The following is a 21,148-nucleotide window of genomic DNA, read 5'->3' on the forward strand; positions in this document are numbered from 1 at the left end:
TACTCTGATCAAAATATTTCCATGCTTAAAATCATTTACCAGGGTTTACCAGATTTATAAGCATTTGAGACTTGCAGTACAAAACCCTAGCTGCATGACAGACTGAGTTATTAAGTGTTTATAGAAATCTGATCAAATGGACCATCAGAAGTTGGGGGGGTAGGAGGGAGATCTGTTATAAAGTCGACCATAATGACAGCTTTCCTCATCTTACAACTGTGACATGAAGAGGGAGCTGTAGCTCTTCTGAGACTCAGCTCTGCCTGAGCCAGCATACCCAGCCAAGCGCCCCGATCTCCTCTCTCCTTCCTCGCTCTCCTTCGCTCCCCGCTTTCCTTTGCTCACTCACTTACTCTTCCTTTTTTTCGTTTTTCCTTTTTTTTTTTTTTTTTTTTTTTTTTTTTATCCCTGTGCCCCTGTGCCAGTTAATTTAAATGTATCTGTTCAAGTGGAGATAATCCATGCAAATCAGAGGCACTGGCTCCCAGTGCTTGATTCACAAAGAGAACTCAGCTTCAGGAGGTCACTCGTTCACAGCTGCTCCTCCCATTATATTTTTCCCTTATTGCAGAACTGCTGCATGTATACAGTGACTGAAAGGACTCAATTTACTGCAACTGCTGCCTGGTTTTACTTACAACTTTCTTTAAAGGGAGACTTACCTTCCATCAGTCTTACTAAGGTAGGAAGTCTGATTCTTCTAAAGACATGTAATGCCTCCAGTGTTTGCTCATTATCAGTTCCCACTATAATGATGCATATTGTTGTAAGAATTAGGTCCTAACAGAATTGTGCCAGGTGCCTAATGCTTTTGTTACTTGTATGTATAGGTGCAAGTGTTTAATTGGCTGTTTTTCTGTTTATTTAGCCAGCTATGTATCCCCCCACCCCCACACTTTTCCTTTTCATAACAACAGCAGGTATGATCTTAGCATAGCAGCTCTCTAATCTACAAATGTAATCTTCACTCAAGTTTGTATTTTCTTTTTAAAATGTCTTCTAATGTGTATGTAAGTTACTGCAGTGATCTGTACCTCCCAACAGAAAACAGCATCACGAAGGCTTTCTGGTCTGAAACCTTATTAAGGTGCTAACTTTGGAGCAGAACAAACTGTTGAAAGGTTTTAAACAAAAATAAAAAGGTCACCTTTTACTTTGCAGTGTTGTAAACAGGGAAACTCCAGGCCTGACTGCAAATGGGCCTGTCATAAATTTAGACCACAAGATAAACATATTGTTAATAGGACTGCCAGCAGAAGTAGTGAAATGGAACCCTCACAGTTCTGTGTTAATATCTGTTGTTTAGAGAGGTTGGACAGGCAGAGCTTGCTTTGCAAAGTACAACTCAAAACCAACGGTTTGGATATGATTCTTAAAAAACTCCTTAAGAAAAGGAAAGTCAGGCACTACTTTATTAGCTATATGGCAACCTTCAGCATCTGCCACACAAAATATTGAAGTAATGTATCTGAAAATACACCCTGGTTTTCTGAAAGTGGACAGTAAATCTTTCATTTATGTATGTATATTTCTTTGAATTCGTTGTCAGAACTTAGGAATGCAAATGATTAAAATAACTGTAAGAACAACTTTTGATATGTTAAACCAAAACAAATTATGGATTTGAAGAGCACTACAATAAAAAAATAAATAAATAAAATAAAATAAAAACACAGAATTATTTTGACTTACACTTGTTCCAGAATAAAGTTCTTGTTTGTTTTCTTGCACAGCTGGAGTTAAGAAATAACAATGATTAGATCTGGAGCCACCCTGCTTTTTTATAGACTTACTATCTAACACATCCAAGTTAATCAAATAACAGTTCTGTGAAGCCTTAGACAGAGCTTACAATGAAAATTTAGTTGGCCAGACAGGACAGAGGGGCATAGATACTCTCAAACGTATCCTGTCTAATATCTGCAAGAAGACTTGAGGCATAAATTTTCAGTTTTAGGCATAAATTTTCAGTTTTACCTTTCTGGATTGGATATTTTTAGTTAGCCTGTTTCAGGAGAGAGTACTTACTCCCTAGATAAAGTATTTCAGTGCCTAAACTGTGTATCTTTCTTTTTGATATACAGTGTGCTTTTTGAAAAAAAAAAAATGCATTCAGCTTTTGGAGTACAGTACAAACCTAGAGAGCCTTGTCATTGTTAGCATAAAGAAGACATCTACACAAGTATTACTGTGAAGGGGGCAATTTTTCTTTCTCTGGCATTTGTTAGGTTATTGTACATAGAATTTAGCAGATAAATATCGTTTGCTTCATGGCATTTTGGAGATCCTATTGGTATGCAGGTTACCCTGTGAGGATGGCAACTGAAAAAAAAAAAAAAAAAGAAGTATGTTTTATAGCTGTGTGTAATAAAAGCCCTTCACAATGATGTAAGTGGATTCTGACCTTTCTTTCTTATCCTGTAATTAGAATTTTTATTAACTCTTTCAAGTGCAGAGTTTTTTAAGTAAATTGATGTTCCCAAGGGAGAACAAATATGTATTTTGATCTAAGAGTTTTAAAAGTAAAATTTTAGAATCCTTTCTAGGCAGAGAGAAAGTAATATATTCTTGCCACCAACTTGCACCACGCAAAGAAACTCTGATTTATGGGAAGTTATTCTGCCTCTCCCCAGAAGGAAAAAATTATATATATTAAAAGGACTTTACATTTTCAGAAAGAGGAAGGGAAGGGTATCTGAAGTTAAGGAAAGACAGTAAGGATCTTTTGTTTGACTGAATCTCTGGCCAGGATAAAGTTGGGAAGTAAAGGTGATCCCTGTGGTGTTTAGTGATGTACAGTGATGAGATTAGATGACTCACCAATGGAGATATGAAAAGGGAGAAATAGGTCTTTCTGAGGTAGATTTTTTTGTAAGTGGATTAAAATATTGTTGCAGCAGACAGTTATTTCCTGCTTCCTTTCCACCTTTTACCCAATGCATTACAGGGACAAAAGTGTTCCTTAGTGAGTCATCATCAGCATTTCATACAGTTATTTCCAAATTATGTACTCAATTCTCCTTGTAAGTTCACCAGGTTTACTTGTCATAACTCAGTTTAATTCTTTGATACACAGAAATAAATCAGAAGAAATCAGGTGTTTTATATTATTTAGGTCTCTGAATGTATTTTCAGCAAACTCTCAAAGGAGTGAACCTTTATGTTTCATTTCAGGCTAGTTGGTACTATACAGTTTCCTAAAGAAAATTGTCAGTGTCTTTCTATGACCAGTTCCTTTTTTTCTGTTGGTGCGTTTTTTTCCCCTGCCTCTACAAACTTGCCATTGCTCTAGTAACTCAGGCAAACATCTCCAAGTTACCTTACACTCCACTGTACAGAGCTTTCCAACAGAATCTATAAGATGTGGTAAACCTTGTAGCTTTATATAGTTCAGGGCTCTTACTTCCACCAGGCTCTTTTCTGCTGGTTTTACAGAAGACACTTAAAAAGGTAAATTACCATCTTAAAAGGATACTACAGAGCTTTTTAATAAGTTCCATCCAACTTCTCAAAGGCCTTAGCTTCTCTCAGCTCTAAACAGGTACATTTGCTGAGTTATACCTTAAAAATATTCTAGAGAAGGCAGAAAATTTGGGAATCCTAAAAAGTGAGTGATAGAGCCTTTGAGAAAATGTACAGCTATAAATGGGAAAACTCATCAAAAACTCGTCAAAAAATTGTCAGCAAAGTCCTTGGTCAATGATTTGTCATTGTTTTTTTTCTATAACTGCAGAGAAAGAATACGTTCCTCACAGCTTCTCATCAAATCCTATACACAATTACGTCATACTCTCCTTTTATATCATTGCCTTGTACTGTAGAGTACATTGTTAAAATGTAATGTTGCAGAGTACAGACCTTGCATTTCTTCTGCAGATAAAGCATGCTTATACCTCTAGGGGTTAAAAGCTGAATCAGATCCGTAACTCGCCTACTGACAGCCTTTGAAGTCGCTCCTTATTTATTTATTTATTTATTTTGGTCTGAAGGTTTAGATTGACATCCTTTTGTATGTTTGGAATTCTTCAGCAGATGTAAAATGCTTGGTAATGACTTAAATTAACCTGAGGCTTTATATATCCATCTTCCCCAGGAGCTCCATTGAAGCTTCAGTAACAGTTGAGGATTTTATGCAAACAGCTATTCTCATAAGAACATTTTATTTTTCTGTCCTATCGCACTCCTTTTATTATTTCTAGAGGTTTTTTTTTAAGCAATGTTGGACACTTTCTGCTTCCCTTTCTCCCCAGTACCTGTTCTGGGGAGTCTACATGAAAATTTTCACAGCTGAAATGCACCAAAACAGGGGCAGATAAAACGAAAATAAGTGGAGTGGAAATGAATCTTTAAATGGCAAATCTGTGAAACACTGAACATGGTTATCTGACGTTATGTCAGAGAGTGTTATCTCTTGAGAAGAAATGAGCAAGAGCAGTCCACAAAGGAAAAGTAATTGTTGTTTTACTTCTGTCTGTTTATTTGGGATAGCTTGAACTGTCTCCACCTTTTTTATTTCTCTCAGTGTGAAAAGATTAACTATTAGAAATGCAGTCAGTAGGCATCTAACTCAAAAGCTATGCTTATTTGACCTTTGGACACAAAATATCTAACACAAAAAAATCTAAACAACCTCAAACATCACTGAGTACAAGCAATATGCAGAATGTGGGTCAGTAGAAATTCAACACTTTTAAAACTAAAAATAACAAAACCTTTGAAATGACTTGGTTACATTAGCATTTCTTTCTCCATTTCACATCAGAATATCAGACGATGAGTTTTGTCCAGTGTACCTGAGGCAAAAGATCTGTGGTGAAATTCAGCATTAGTTTCAATAACAGAGATAGGAATGTTACGGAGAGGAATAAAGAGAAAAAAGATGTTTAACCAATACATAAATATTTCTGAAAGTTAGATTTTATAATTCTACAAAGAGTACATATGAATTAAGATGAATTTAAAGTCTGCATGATGCTGCCACTTACTTACATAAAGGTTACAATCATTTTATAAAGAACTTTACTCACTGTCTTAATTCTGATGGTTTGGTTCGTGTTTTTTTTTTTTTTTCATTTGTTTTTTTAACCTTAGGGAGAATGTTACAGGAAAATCTATGGATGTGAATGGATAAACCTGGATCCCTCAGTAACTAGCCACTATTTCTTAATTCTGTTCATACCGAGTTATGAAGGAGGAGGGCAGAAGAAACAACATGTGTTCTATGTGAGGCAAAGGACTGAAAGAGGGATGAAATTTCTGTCTCTGGGGAAAAAAAGCTAGTTGCAACAGGCCACTGGAGCCAGGACTTAGGTATCTGAATTGCCTCTATAGAAAAGTTTATGACTTAGAAACTGCATGTTAAGGAAGAAAATGAAATGCTTGTTCGAGTCAAGTAACAGAACCCATGTAGTTTCTGTTACCTAGTCTTTGAATTAGCAGTGAGTTCACAGAACAATAGTAGTATAATGTTAACTGACAACCTAAAATTAAAAATAAAAAAGAAATTACAAAATTTGCTCCATTGAACCTGGGAGTATATAATTCCTGTCACCTTCCCAGCTGAGGCAATAATGGTTCACTTGGAGATTACAAGGGAGATATATTAAGTTTTTCTGATTTAAACTTCATTTTCCCTGTTGAGTCCAAACTTGGTCACTGCAGAAAAAGCCAGTTAAATGAGCAGTGGAAGGGAGGACACATTTGTAAATGACGTTCTGCATTTTATGCAAATCACAGACATTGACCTTGAATTAGTCTGTGCCAATTTTTTCCATCAGTAATAGTTTCAGCAGCTTCTGCACTTCCTGTCCTGTGAGTTATGGATAACACATATGTCTCCTTTTTCAGGGGAAGAAGGGATAGTCCACACAGAGATACATGAAAGCTACTGAAGAGAAATGTTGAGCTGGACGGAAAATTATGATGGTAGTGCTCAATAGCATTGACCAACGGTATCCCCGAGGTCCACCCTACTGACCTCTAAAAATACGTCTGTGAACAGCAAGATCAGATATGTTTCACAACCATGATATGTGGCTAGTTTTTATGTGGAGCAAGCAGAAGGACAGACAGGGAGACACAGAAAAGCACTGAGGTAGTAAGAAGGACTGACAAGGATATTATAAAAGGCTGATTAAATGTGCAAGACATAGTTGACAGTCAGAACATTTGGTTTTAATTTATTTAGAAATTACAGTAATCGATTCTGAAAAACTAAATACAACATAGTATTTCTTGGGGTCTTCCCTGCCTTGTTTGGCATGTAGCTTCTCTCTAATGTTCCAGTCTCTCCCCAGGGCTCTACTCTATCCCCCCAAAAGTCCATCAAATGTGTATCATAAAACCTGTTTAATTTCCTACAAAAGATTATAGTAAGTGTGCTTTTAATGTAATGATGTCAGTAGTGGATGATAACATGTATTAAGTAGTGCAAACTGCTGATTATCTGTCAGGATAAATCTGTTTATTTCAGAAATAGCAGTCTGACAACCCCCTGTTGTTAATCATGAAAGTACATGCTAATGCCAGGTACTGTTTGGTTGGAGTCTCTCAGAGGAATGCGTTTGTTAGATTTTTGCTTTGACAGTCTTTAGACCAAGTTCTGCAAATTTGCTGTGTACATAAATATATATATTTATTTTAATAGAAAGGCTAGAACAAAGCTGCTGGTCTACAACTTAGGTTCGCAGCAATTCAGAGGAAGCAGTGACTTGTGGAAAGAGAGAGTGGATTATAGGATTACACAGCAGTTCAGACTGCGCCCATGGCTGGGTTCATCTTTAGTAATTCCAGTGCAGACCCATTAGTAATGAACAGGGAAAAGCAAAAGGAAATTTAAGGAGTTCTTTTTCTGTGGAAGTCACTCCACAGTTTTATTTGTTTATTTATTTTTCAGTATTTACAGTAGTCCTTAATTATATCCTGGACTAAAAAGACCATTTCCAGATGACACTCACAGCATTCCTCTTTAATGAGATAAATGGCAAAGTGAACCATTCAGCTTTTATGATGTTGTGAATTTAATTCAGCTTTAGTGTCACAGAAAATTAATATTATATATTTTAAGTGAAACAAAAATGGAATAAGGCAAAGTTTCCTAAATCTTAGGTGAGGAGGTATTTTACCTGGCTTTATTGCATTTTGATAATTTCATGAAACATGTAAAATGCTGAATAGCATAATAAAATTTGATATTTATATTGACATTTCAGGATTCTAAATAGAAGCTTAGAAAATCTAAACAGACTTCAGTATCTCCACAGCTGTTCATCCAAGCCCATCTGAGTTCTGACTAATTCACTTTTTCTACCCACATACCCTCAATTGGACCTAATATAAACATCTCTCTCTAAAGCAATTTCTCCCCGGAAGATTATGAACATCTTCATCTTAATTCAGAATTTACATGTGTACTTTGCATATTTTTGCATCAGTATGTGTGTTTTAAATTAGATAAAGGTCACTGTCATTCATAATCAAGAAGAAGGTGTATAAAAGGTCAGGATTCAATAAAAAAACTGATTAGATGTAGAGGTTTGTTCATATGATTCAGTATATCATTGGATAAGTGGAAATCATGAGTCAACAAATTAACCTTGGTATAATGGGTTACTTGCTTCATTAGGATCAGAAATGAGATTCACAATTATTTTTTTCCAATGTATTCCTGTTTGTCACTGTAATAAGAAGAAATACTCTGTTGTTGATAGTTACACAACTGAGTATTTTTATAATCTAATTTGGCTTAAAATGCAACACAAAAGACAATTCTCATGTTAAAAAAGAAACTGTGAGACCAAATGCTGTGAATAGAAATGCTGATAAAAAAAGAAAATTATCCACTGTAAAAATAGATAAATAAATTTAAAATAATGCCCCCTGTATTTCATATAGGGTTTAGCTTAAGCTTATTAAATAAAAAACTGTGCTGAGTCAGGCACTCAACATCTAGTGTCAGGAGGAGGTCCAGATGCAAGTGAGGACAAACTAAGAGCAACAATAAACTTGTTCTCTACATATTGATTCTGCCACGACCTTCCACATGTTTATGGGTAAACCTCCTTGGTTAACTATGCCTCCATTTCCATCTTAAAAAAAATAATAAAAAATACTAACTTTGTGTTACAGGAATGTTTCAGCAGACAGGTTTAGCAGGAGGACTAAGCAGACTTACGGCTTCCCACCACTGCCCTGTTCATCACACCAGTTTCCTGGTTATTTAATGCAGTCAAAATGCCAGGACTGTGGATCTCCGTACTTGAATTGTACCTGGTAACATCTCAGGATTCTTAATTAACACCCTCTAGGATAGAGAAGAAACATCAGCAGTGGAGGGAGTCCATATTTATAAAATGATCTGGCCTAGGAAATGTAGTATAAATTATACACATTATAATACATTATTCTCAGCTTAAGACTACAAACTTGGTGCAGTGTTAATAAATCCATCATAAGCTTTTAAAAACTTTTTTTTTTTTTTGGTAGGGGTGGGAGGTTTTTGTTTGTTAGCTTAGTTGGTTGTTGTTGGTTTGTGTTTTTTTTTGGCAGGAAAGTATTTCAACTATTTAAACCTGTACCATAGCAGAAAAGTCTATTAGAAAAGCAACATCACAATTAAAATAGTTATACATGCCAATGTTTCAGACATGGTGTATTTCTTTAAGCTTTCTTCACGTCTGTGTAGAATAAATATCAAGTTACTACTTGTTCACTTTTTTTCCCTTGGGCAGCATTCTGTAACTATTAAATCCTAAGTATGAAAGAAAATTAGACTTGCCTCTTACCACTATAAACTTACACCCAATGGTTTTCAAATACCATGTAGGTAATCTCTCTTCTGTAAACATAGAGACTTGGGGTTGCTCATAATTAAAGCTGTAAGCATCACAATTTAAGTTGACTCTTTTCTGATCTCCATATGCCTCTTTCTGTCCCAAAATGTAATGGAAAGAAAATACACTGAACCATGGTAAACTTTAGTTATTTACAATATCATTTGGACTGTGCAGCTTTAGCACAGCTGTAACAGTAATCTACTGTTTCATTCTTTCAGGGATGGACTTTCAGACCAGGCCTTAGCAAGCGAGATTTTAGTGCTTGTTCCTTAACATTAAAAGGATCAACCAACTTTTTATCATAACTGAGCTTAGCTTACTGTAACTCCCAGCTTCTCCATTTATTTTGTTTCATGGGTTTATAGGGTCAAGTTGTTTGAGTAGCGCTCACCTTACTGAGTTAGTTACACTATAGGCAAACTCCTGACATAAGCTGGCCTTGGAAATACCAAGATAGAGCACCACCAGGCGAGTGCACAGACAGTGTACCTCCCTCAGGGTGCACATAAATTCAGTACATACTCTTGAAGCAACTCTCCCCATCCTCCCAAAGCACTGAGCTTTGGCCCACAACTGGAAATAACCTTGTTCCTTCTGTATATCAGTAAATTGGATTATATTTTTCATGAATGGCTCTGATGAAATTTGACCAGTTGTGTGCACCGAGGACAAGGCTAGAACTAGCCCAGAACACTGTGAAACATGCATGACACATATGTTGGGTTCTCGGCGTTTAACAATTCATACTACAAATTGGCTTCTACTGAGTGGCAGAATATATCCTGAGATATATCCATAGAGAGAGTAGGTACTAAAAAGAATTCACCAGCCTTAACCAGATTCAATATTTGAGAGCCACAGTGTGTTCAAGTCATCACTCCTTGGCTTTTGCTGCAGACATAACATAAAAGGGAACTTTGGCTACCTCATCAAAGCTGTGGAGTCATAAAGATCAAGGAATGCCCTTTCTGTACTGTGGTCATCTCCTGTGACTGTCAGCTGATGAGGAAGGTACTCCTCAATCTCTCTATTAACAACCAGAATTGTATCCTATGTACATAGAAAGATGAATTCCTCATGCTGCACTGTATCTGAGACTTGCTAAGACTAAAAACAAGCTAAACCAGAGTAGTTTTGTAGAAAATAACACACCTATTCTAGTCGGGTTTGTGAGGGTTTTCTCTGTAAAATGGTAGGAGGTAAGGAACAAGTGGATGAGAAGAGCAGTTTGTGTAAAATGACCAGACTTCTACCAAGTCCTTACCCTGAAGCTGTGTTGTATCAGCTCTTTTCACTATTGGACTGCTCTGGAAGGAAGGGCCGTGTCTCTTATTCTTGCAGTATCTCATACAAATCTTTGGACTATGATATCATGAAGCAATCCCTGCCCACACCAACTTATTTTGGCTGCATGGATCTGTCACGGTGTATGTGACATGATCATGGTCATGATCTATTTGTTTAGTCCATAGGGTCTATGCTAGAATCTCTGTGAAGAGGTGTTGGAAACGAGGAATCTCCTTGCTCTGACACTGGAAAAGTCAACTAAGTCAATTTTTCCAAACTTAAAGTTGTGAATTTAAATTTCATGATTAAGCATCTAAATTAGTGGTCTGATTTTAATGTGTGCTGACATTCACATTTTCAATTGACTTCAAAGGAAGCTCTGAGCACTCAGAAGTCTAAACCTATGAAAATCAAGCCAGTTAGACACTCAAACTTGAAAGGTTTCTCCCATACCATTATTGCATTATTGTTATTTGCATCACTTCAGTAGCTTGAAACCCCAGTTACAGGACTAAAGAGGTACTGTGTTTTATCTCTCTCTCTCTCTCTCTCTCTCTTTTATTTCCCCTCATTTTTTTATGTGTAAAAGCTGGCACAAAAGGATGTTGTGATGATTCTTTGGTTAATATTTGTATATAGCTTTGCAAAATAAATGTTACGTAAACAGAGTATGTAATTATTCATGGAAGAAAATGGTATTCCTATTATTCATTCCTTCTTGAAATAAGTTCCTTGGAAGTTATCCTTAAGAACCTCTGCTTAAGAACCAGAGCTGGTACTGCAAGCAGGATACACGTGATAAAATACAGAGACCAAAATCATAATTTGCTGTTAAACTGTATTTTATACCCATAGTATTTTGAACAGTGAACAGAAAACAAATACTTGTGCACTTGTTTCATTTGAACAGCAATCCACATTTGACATCTCTTGCACAATTCCCAGAGAAATGAAATAGCACAATGAGCCACGAAGCTTTCCTTAGAAATTTTTGTCTTAGCCATACCTCTTCATTTAGTTATGCTGATCCTTTACTAACAAACAGTAGACTCTTTGTAACTGGGACCTATGTAAAGCTTGCTTTTCTCCCTGTGGATTCAACAACTAAGCTGCTTGGAACAGCTTTGATGAAACCATCTTCTTTCATTGAATGCAATTCTGGCAGTGCTGATAAATTCCACAAAATGGTGTCAATTTAACCGATGTTTTCTTTGGGAACAAATGTAGGAGGGAAACTGGTAATGTATTGGTATTTTCAGAACAAACCATTTTAGAAATGATTTTTGTTTACATGTTTTTGATGCCACAATCTTAGATAACAAAAAAATATATATACATTTTGCCAAAATATTTCGCTTAATCAAAAATGTTTTTCACTCACAAATATTTAAGATATACTTAAACGATCATTTTTCTATTTTGTTCCAGTCCAGAACTTTTTTTTTTTTTTTATATGGAAGTTTTCTGTGAATCAGAGTTTCCAACCTCTGAAAAGCTACTGAAGTCAGAAGCAGTGTTCCTGCCGACTTCAATAACAGCACAATTGCTCCATCTGAGCAAAAGCATGATCTGCTTGAGTTTTCTGTATGCCTAATGCAATACACGTATGTATTGCATATGTAGGACCCATAGTCTTAGATTAAAACAATATGCAAGCAATTCTCAAGAAAAAATAATTTTGGGGGGAGCTTTTACTATTTGTTGATGGTATGGCCCATGGCAATAATACCTTAACATGGGCACTTCCCAGTGCTATAAAATCAGGAGTGCAATTTTAATATATGTAAAGGTTCAGGTGTTTGGTTTTGTTTTGTTTTGTTTCATTTTAAATAAGACAGGTGGTTAAGACCTGGCACTAACTGATTAATAAGTTTGTTCAAGCAGACCTTCATTCAGACATCAGGAATAAGTGCTCCATCTGCTTGATAAATATCCAGGCTAAACACAAATGTTGTTATTTGTCAAACAGTAACTGTTTTAATGGACAATTCTTCATGATCTTTAACAGCTATAAATTGATCTCCAGAACATAGATGTCACAGCATAGTCCCAGTATTTCTAAGAATCCAACTTTAAGCAAACTACACTACAAAAGAAGGAAATGCTTTAATTTACTCCAGAGACAGAGTATATAGGCATAGTAATGAGGATTTTAGAAACACCAGCAAGTCAAGAATATTATTTTTCTACGAAACAGATAATATAGTAATCAATCTACACAGCCATTGTATTGCTTCCAATACTCAGGATTTTAATAAAAGTAATCATCAGGAATTCTATTTAGACTTTCAGACCTTTACATCTTGAACCATTAAAAATAATGATACATGATTTTAATCTACTTGGTGTAAACTGATTGATTCCTTGCTTGTAAACTGCACACTCTTCAGATAGATCAATTTTCACATTTACCATATCTAATTATTTTCTGTTTCCTTCTTGCTTTAAAAGGCATAGATCATTTGGGGCTTCCTTTTCTTAACTGACAGTTAACTTGGCAGCTCATACAAACAACAAAATGAAGCCCATAGAAGTAATAAGTTGTATTTTATAAAAGGTTTAGCACAAGTGTCTGTGCCTTCTAAGTACAAAGGACTGTGCATTCCTCCTTTATCTTGTAGTCTCAGGTGGTTGCATTAACAACCAAAGTTTTATGCATTTTATTAATAATGTTCCATGTGATTACAAACCTGAGAATGGATAGCTGAATAGTTTGCCCTCAAAAAAGCAGAGAAAGACATATGCTCCTAGGAAAAGGACCCAGACCTATACCTTTTCTGATATCTGGAGAAGTCATTCTTTTGAAAAGTGCATAGGGAGATCTAATGTGATAATAAAGGCTCACAATTCTAGCAGGTTTCCCTAGAATAGTACTTCAGAAACGTGAGGTGTGAAAGAAAGGCAATCTGTGCCAGATACTGATTAAATTTCAGTCATCTATCCAAAGCAGTCCCTAGTTGCTTGTAAAATGCTCCATGTAATTACAGTAACTACACTTTTTAAAGCAATTTACACATTAGCCTTTATCTTGGGTCTCTCTTTGTGGGTACATTTCTTCTTTGGAATCAATATCCTTAAAATATATGTTAATAAGCTATATGAATTTCCAGCCATATAGACTCCTTAAAAATTCTCTCTCTAGCAATTTCCTCATGGATTCCTGTTGCCTTTTGGAGAAGCTTAACTGTAATCAAATATCACACTCTGGATGTTTAGCTAACATTGTTCAGTGACCCCAGCGGTATGTCACAACCATATTTAAAACTGTTAAGGAGTTAGGAGTTGATGCAAAATCAAACCTGGATATATTAAAATGCCGCCAGGATAAAATAATATTAAGGGCTAAACTTTGTCCTTTGCGTGCTGCACAGGTGCAAATGTCAAACTTGGGAAATCCTTTCAAAACTTTGTGTAGCCTAATCTTTCAAATCTTCTTCTGGTCATTGGGCATGGAAGATTTTGCTAATGCAGGAGCCATGCATGTAGTAACAGGATGAATACTGGCAAAATAAAAGGGGTCTGGCTCACAGTGGTGATATTCCAATTTTAAATGAGTGTCTGCAAGGAAACTGAACTGGCTATTTCATTAAAGTTATACGGGCTAAAACCTGAAGAATCACAAGGAATGAATCAAACTCCTCACAGTCAGTAAAACTGTTCCCCTCAGAGCCTGCACAGTGCAGCTGCAGGTAGCTTTAAACATTTTTGTTGTTCTATTCTGTTTGTTCAAGGTGCCTTTTGTTACTGCCAAGCCCATTACAGCTCTCTGGTTAAGATTCTGAATCTCATTGTTACCAGTGCTATTATCCTAACTGGGGCTAATAATATCAAGTATATTCATGTTTGTGTAGGAAAACTAGGTTCACTAGAGATAATCCAAAAAGTTGTTCCACAAGGGATTATCTAGGATGCTGTTTTCCAAAACTGTCACATATCAGGAAAAGGGCAAAGCACTTGTAACTCTTGTGATTGATCCTCTGTCAAGTCATGATTGCTGTCACCAGCAGGTTACATTCCTTTAACAAAGCAGTAGGCACTGCTGCATTTTAAGCTAAACCAGTTAGGCTTTTGGTGTCATGTTCCCTTTCTTATCTCTCCCTGTACTTCATTCTCTCACATTAAAAGAGATAAATTTGCAACTGAAAAGAGAATGTGACGTGTACAAGATTCTCATATAATACATATTACTGTACCTTAATGTTAGTACCTCTCACATTCTGCTATTAGGTTTATTGTTCTTAGCTGTTATTTCTGGCTAAGGATCCAGTTCTGCATATGCCACCATGTGAGGAAGAAAAACTACGTGTAACATCAAATATTACATTTGGGTCTCAGGAATTTTCATAATTGGGTCTATAAGCACTGAAATCCCAAGGCAAAAGCATTTACTTTGGTTCAACTCTGAGAACCGTGGAATGACTCAACTGTTAAAGGTTAAATACAGGCTGAAGTGTCCTATTGGACAAAACTATATTTTTAAGATCCTTGTGAAATAGCAGATGTTTTTCAAACTGATTTTGAAATAAAATGCCTGTATATGATTCTGTCTGAAGATGTTGAATCCTCTCTTGCACCATCAAATGTCATCTATTTATTAGTCTGTGGTTAAGAATGGTCGGGGCTCTTTGTCTTCATCTATCCAGAGGACTTTATGCATTCTTATGTCCCAACATAACTTGGTCTTTGAAAGTGTTCAGTGGATAAACCCATAGTTCTCAGATGTCTCCATGCACTTTCCTAAAAAATTACAGAGATAAGTTGTTTACTTTTCCAGTGAATCTTGGCACGTGTAATTTATTATATACCTCGTATAAATAATAATTTATTATATACCTCGTATTTTTTAAAGGCATTTTCTTCCAAACACGTTTTTCAATGTGGTAGGTTTCCTGCTTTCATACCCATATATTATGGTGCAAGTAAGATTTGAGTTAAACATTCAGTATTTCTGTCTTTAAAGTTAAGAGTTTATCCATGATAACTCTTATTTAAACTGGATGTCAGCTAACGGTTGATTTTGACTAAAGATCCCTCATTGAGTGCCAGTCTTTACAAAGTCTTCTTAACTATCTTCACATGGCTAGATTTTAGCTTGTATTGCATAAAAGGTAGTGCTCTGTCTGCTTTGACTTAACAGTTCATGGAAAAGCATTCCTGATCAAGCAATGGAAAATAGCTCTCACCCCAGTGGTCTACCACCTCCCTTTGCAGGAAGCTGCCATCCTCCCATCTCTGCTTATGGAGGAGTTTGTGGTACACATTCCTTTGCATTGCAGGCAAAATGAGCTAGGAAAGCTTAATGGACTGTTGAAGGCGAGTATGAGCTAACCCAGCTCATTTTGCCTGAAATGGGTTGAAAAGCACTCCAATGACCTCCTTCCTCTGTCAGAGCTCTGGTGTCATACCTTCTTGTGATGGAAAACAGAACCAACGAATTCATAGAGATCTTGAAGAAGACTTTTATCAGTGTCCTGAAAAGCAACTTCGTAAGTCACATTACCTTTTCTTCAGACTTTACAGAAAAAAACTTGTATCAACTGTAAATGAGGAGTTGACTTTTAAGGAAGCTAAGCAACCAGCAATGAATTACAAGTAGGCAACAGAGTTTTTTTCGAAACTATGACAATAGCCTCTATTGGTCATTTCAATGAATGTCTAGCAGCAAAACGTCCAGGCCAAATTTAGCGAAGTCTCTAACAGCAGTAGTGAAATACTGTCTCTGGCAAATTCTCTATTCTCCAGAGAGTGGTTCGTTTTTTAAAATTACTGTCTAGGTGGTTGACTCTTCTATTATCTTTAGCGAAAAGACTTCTGGAGGTGAAAGACCCTTTCAAGCAGCTGTATTCTGACTCAGCCCATCTTTAGTCCATCTTCCTTCTTATAAATAACATACGAAAAGCCGGGGAACCTAAAGTGTCCATATAAATATTCCAAAATAATCTCAAGCAGCTGATGCCTACATGCATTAGTAAGGCAACTGATTCATCTCTGCCACTCTTTTGCCCTCTAATATAATGTTTGAATCAGGAATTGTTAAAGTTCTCATTAGGTTTGTTGTGGGGTTTCATAATGAATTCTTTTTTGCAAGCTGGAGAGTCTTTTGATTTTTGCTTGCATATTCATAGAAGAACTATGTCATAAACAAAGTCTAAATCTGGTGCTACTCTCTTGCTAAGCCACTCTAAGACTGTCTTGTATCTTTCTACACTTTACCTCATAAAGAAAACAATGTCAATGCCAAGTATAGAAGGTGAAGAAGGTTACTATTTAAAGAATAATTTTCTGGCACATGCTGCACTGTTGGAGGCACATCATAAACAAAAAGAAGGTACATTTATTTCTTTCCACAGTGCAAAATTCTGCGTTGGTCTATCCCAACAGAAAGGGCAATACAGCATTCTGTGCAAGATTGTTCAGTACAATCCAGCTGATCAGTAAGAATGTACCTCTTCCTATTTTTACATATATAGAGATAAGTAAAAAAATACATATATTTTCTGTCTTTTTTAACCCACACTCTCCCTCTAACACAAATGCCCACGTGAATCAATGAGATTTATACTGTCAACATGAAAAGAAAAGCATCTATTGATAGATAATGTTTATGAATACAATGGTCAAGCAACAGAATCAAGCTTAACTGATACGTTTCATTCAGTGGCAAGTATATTTGCTTAGTACAGCAAAAAAATTCTGTATCTCCTAATGATGTGGAACTGAATTCTTTATCTCCCCTGTTGCTACCTTGCTTTTTAAGGCAGAACCAGAGATACCTATCACAGTTAAATAGGTATTTTGTAAATTGTACTTAGCTACCTTTAAGAAAAGTTCCAAACCACATATTGTATAACCACTGCCTGAGATTTTATCTAGCTTTGCTGGAAAAACAACTTAATACTACATTCTTCTCGCCAATCAGCACAACAGAATTTTGTTTTTTTATCTACTCTCAGATAACAGACCAGTATTAAAGGCAGAATTTTGACTTCCATTTGTTATTTTCTTTTATACTGTGGGCCTTTTTAGGGTACTCACAGAAATGTCAACAATAATACATAAAATCACTGTCATGTGAAATAATTGACTGGCTGATCAGCATTTCCTGTTCTATTTCTTTAATACATTTTTTTCCAAAGAATAATGATTATATTTATAGAAATATAATAATTTTACATGCTAAAGTGAAATGGTATTTGACATTAACAAAAGGTCAGGTGTCATACTGAAAACCACAATGAGTATTGCTTGTAAAGATTATTGAATTAAGAGGTACATATATTTGACAAAGTATAGAATTCAAATAACTGCCATAGTAGCAGTGCTCTTTTATGTACCATGGATTTATTGACATGTGCTAACTGTAAAAATGTAAAACAGTTTGCATGTAATAGGCACTATCAATTTTAAAAATAAAAATGTCTCATTGAAGAACATGTCTATTTTCACCAATTCCTTTTCATTTTGCATGCACACGTTTGGATATTCAGATATCTGTTTGTACATCCAGCTGTGCTTGTGTTCACTTTTTGAAGGAACTTTCACATTGTGCATAATAAACCGTACTTTTTGTATTTTCTGGGAAAAAAATAAAAATAAAAGCCTGATCATCCAAGAATTTTCAGAGCAGTAAGGTAAAATGAATGTGAAGGAAGTATCACGGCTTATCCATAGTATTTGCCTACATCACAGATCTATTGCAGTTCAGTTTTAACTGAAATCCCAGGCATTTTAAGGGTCAGAAGCATTGTCAGAATTATGCCAGAGCTTGTCTGGACGAAACACTAGTACTACAAGAACTGCCACTATGTTTCAGTTCTGAGGGCAGATTAGCTAAAAAGGAATTTTAGCATTGATAGGTTTGAATAATAATGCTTTGCAAATGTAGAACCTTTTTGCCTGTGCTTGCTGTTAATAATAACATAAAAGCTATTGAGGAGGCTCCTTCTGTTCCACAAACCTGTCCCACACTACTGTAAAACCCTTACAAAGATAAACTATTTATTAACCAAATGAGTTGAGTTTCACTTGGAAGGGATATTGCCACATTCAAATTCATCTGTATTTTCAAACTTCCTCTGCTAATATCAGATTAATTTATTATAATGGAAAAGTGTTGTTGTTTGTTTGTTTTTTATTATTTTTATTTTTTATTTATTTCTTTAATTTGTAGCATATCTTTCCCTGTTTGGTGACCTGGCCTAGACAAAAATGCCAGACTGATCAGTTCCATGTTCAATGTTTACAAGATTTTGATCTAAAAATCTGCCTTTTAAATAGTTTCCTTTATGTAGAATGTGAATTCAAAGGAAGAAGGCAGCTATCTGACTGCTTTTCATTGCTCATCATCCATTTGAGATTAGCAAGGGTGCCATTCAGCATACACTTAACTCTTCCGTCTTTTGTTCATCCCTTCTGGACCTTTTAAGCTTCTAGCCTCACTACTTCTGCTACGGCTGTTCTTTGACCTTTTTCCTTCAAACTCACATCAGCTATTACACTCAAGAATGAAGTCATAATTATAAAGAGTCAATTAAAATTAAAACAATGTATGTTGCTTTCCTGTAAAATGAGTTAAAAAAAAAAAAAAAAACACTGCAAGCAGTGTAGTATCCGATAGGCTGCAGTATCGATAGTATGGTATCTCAGCTTTTGATGTGAGAATTGCCATGATGGATAGATAGAAAGCGTGTTTTCAATGAACAGCGGCACAAATATAGTCACATATAATTCAAAGTCAGCACTCAATTTTCAAACATGGGTGCCTTAACAATACTGCCAAATCTTGCATTCAGGCTATTAAATCAGCACTTAGGCAAATAAAACAGCCATTTGAGTGACAATTTCAACATACTAATGAGGTATTCAGATGTCAGCAATTGAAAAATACACATTGGCCTTTTGAATTTAAGCCAAGATTGGTTCCAGGCTATATTAAGAAGGTTTAAGACTTTATAGAATGATCAAAATCACTTTTGAATTTATCTTATTTTTTCTGGGACAAAGGCAGATGGGATCAGATTTCTTTTTGAAGTCACCTCTGTTTACCTACATTCCATTGCTTTTTTATGTTAACTTTCTTTTGTTATTTTATTTGGAGATAAGTCAGCCTCATAATTTACTTTTCTTAGAAAATTAAATGAAAATTGTATCTTTAATTACAACCATGACTTTAAAGAACAAAACCAAAGCATGAACTACTTGTTATGAATTTATTAATAGTACTAGTGTGCTGTCTACACACCCTCACTCTTACTAGAAGCCCACTATGCTAAGCTCTTTCTAAGCAGATGTTAGAAAAAATCCTGTGCTAGATCTAAGTGCAAGATAATAAAATAGTACAAAACAGAAGACACGAGACAAAATTCACCAATATAATAAGCAGCAACCTTTGCGAACCATAAGCCTTATCATTCACAGGTGCATCAGAGCAAAGAGGTTTTAAGGAGGAATTTGAAGTGGAACAATGATGTGTTATTTAACACACAAATTAGCTCTGATATTATTGGGCACGCTCTCTGCCTATTCTGATAATGTAATCTATTTTAGCTTATTTGCTAGCTCCTTGAAATTGCTAGGTATCCATTTACTGGATTAATTAATTAAACATATTTAAATTATGCATTAGTCATGGCTTTAGAAAGTTAGAGTAAATAACATAGGCTTTATTAATTTTCCCTCTCTTGTAATTCTCCTATCCCCAGTCTCTAATTGTCATCAATTTTACTTTGATTTTTTTCTTCCTTTTGATTTTTTGTTATTTTTTTTAATACTGCTAGTTGTGTTACCACTGGCTGAGAAAGGAGCAGGTGTCTTCTCTGAAGTGACACCAGAACTGACCTGTGGGACAACTGAGCACAGAGGTGTCCCTAAGGATGGAGTGCACCCAGTTTTCCCTATGGCAAGCTGTCACAGCCTGAGGCTTAATAAATTAAGGCAATTTTTTTTTTACACAAAATATTTTCCACCACTTTTGTATTTTCAGAACATTGTTCTGCCTTCATACAGGAGACAGGGAAATGTAAATGTCAAACATTCACTTCTGTTTAAATGGGCTCATTATACCACAACATGGTGAGGTTTTTTTCCCTACCGGCCGGTTCTTTTCACTGTCGTATCCTGTAAGCACTTTCCTTGCACCTGCCTGAGGAGACTAATCCTCTATTAAAACATGTTCAAACTGAGCGAAGGCAGAAATAGCAACCATTTCACTGAAAGAAAATGAATCAAAACCTTGTAAAAATAAATAAATCAGGGTAGCTTTAGTGAAGACATTTGGCTGTTTGGTCTGTACTTGAAGCCCTGTTACCTCACCATTTTCCATCTGGAGAGCAGGCTTTGCCCTTAGGGCATGCACCTATTTTGAAAACAGTGTGAAGAAAACTCACCCAGATGTAGGACCTCAGCACAAGGACGAGTGCTGTGCAGCCATCACCGTACTAGGGGCACAGTCTTCCTTCAGTAGTTCACTCCCCAACAACCCACTGTATTCTCATTTTCTTCTCCAGGACTGTGGTTATTTATTAGATAGGACTGTAAGTATGAATAATAATATGGATAATGTCTGCTAACTCTCCCTGCTTTGGTTACGTGGTAAGACTACAGGGGGCTGCAGGAACATTGCAGAGGATGGTGATGTCACTGACCGGGTCCATTGAGGAAAGAAGCCGCCTCTACCAGATAACAAAGAACTACAGTCTGACAGGGCAGAGGAAGATGGAAAATCTGTTCAGACATGGTAAATCAGCAAGCTAAAGACTGTGCACCTGAACTGCACTATCTAAGAACAGAAATCCCATAGGGCAGCCTTCATCAATGTTAAGCACTGGACTGAGCATGTTCACAATGCGTAATAAATAACCATATTTGGGAGAAAAAAAAAAAAAAAAAAAGAGGACTCATTGCAACTGCTGCATGTAAAGCCAGGTAGATAATTTATGACTCAAGGTCAAACTTTTTTCTTGAACCAACCCATCTGTTTTAATAAAATTGGTATGAAGATCAAGGATAAACTCTGAACTGTTTAATTT

General features: G+C 36.0%; 1 protein-coding gene across 1 annotated transcript in view; it reads left to right on the forward strand.

Moving 5' to 3' along the window:
- The first annotated feature begins 531 nt into the window (after nucleotides 1-531).
- ADGRL2 (adhesion G protein-coupled receptor L2) overlaps nucleotides 532-21,148 on the forward strand; it is a 391,171-nt gene continuing 370,554 nt past the window's right edge. The window contains exon 1 of the mRNA XM_068691088.1: nucleotides 532-682. The gene's annotated coding sequence lies outside the window, so the exon portion shown is untranslated. The remainder of the gene's footprint in view (nucleotides 683-21,148) is intronic.

The sequence above is a fragment of the Anas acuta genome, chromosome 8, assembly GCF_963932015.1.
Source record: "Anas acuta chromosome 8, bAnaAcu1.1, whole genome shotgun sequence".
In the NCBI taxonomy this organism is placed as follows: Eukaryota; Metazoa; Chordata; class Aves; order Anseriformes; family Anatidae; genus Anas; species Anas acuta.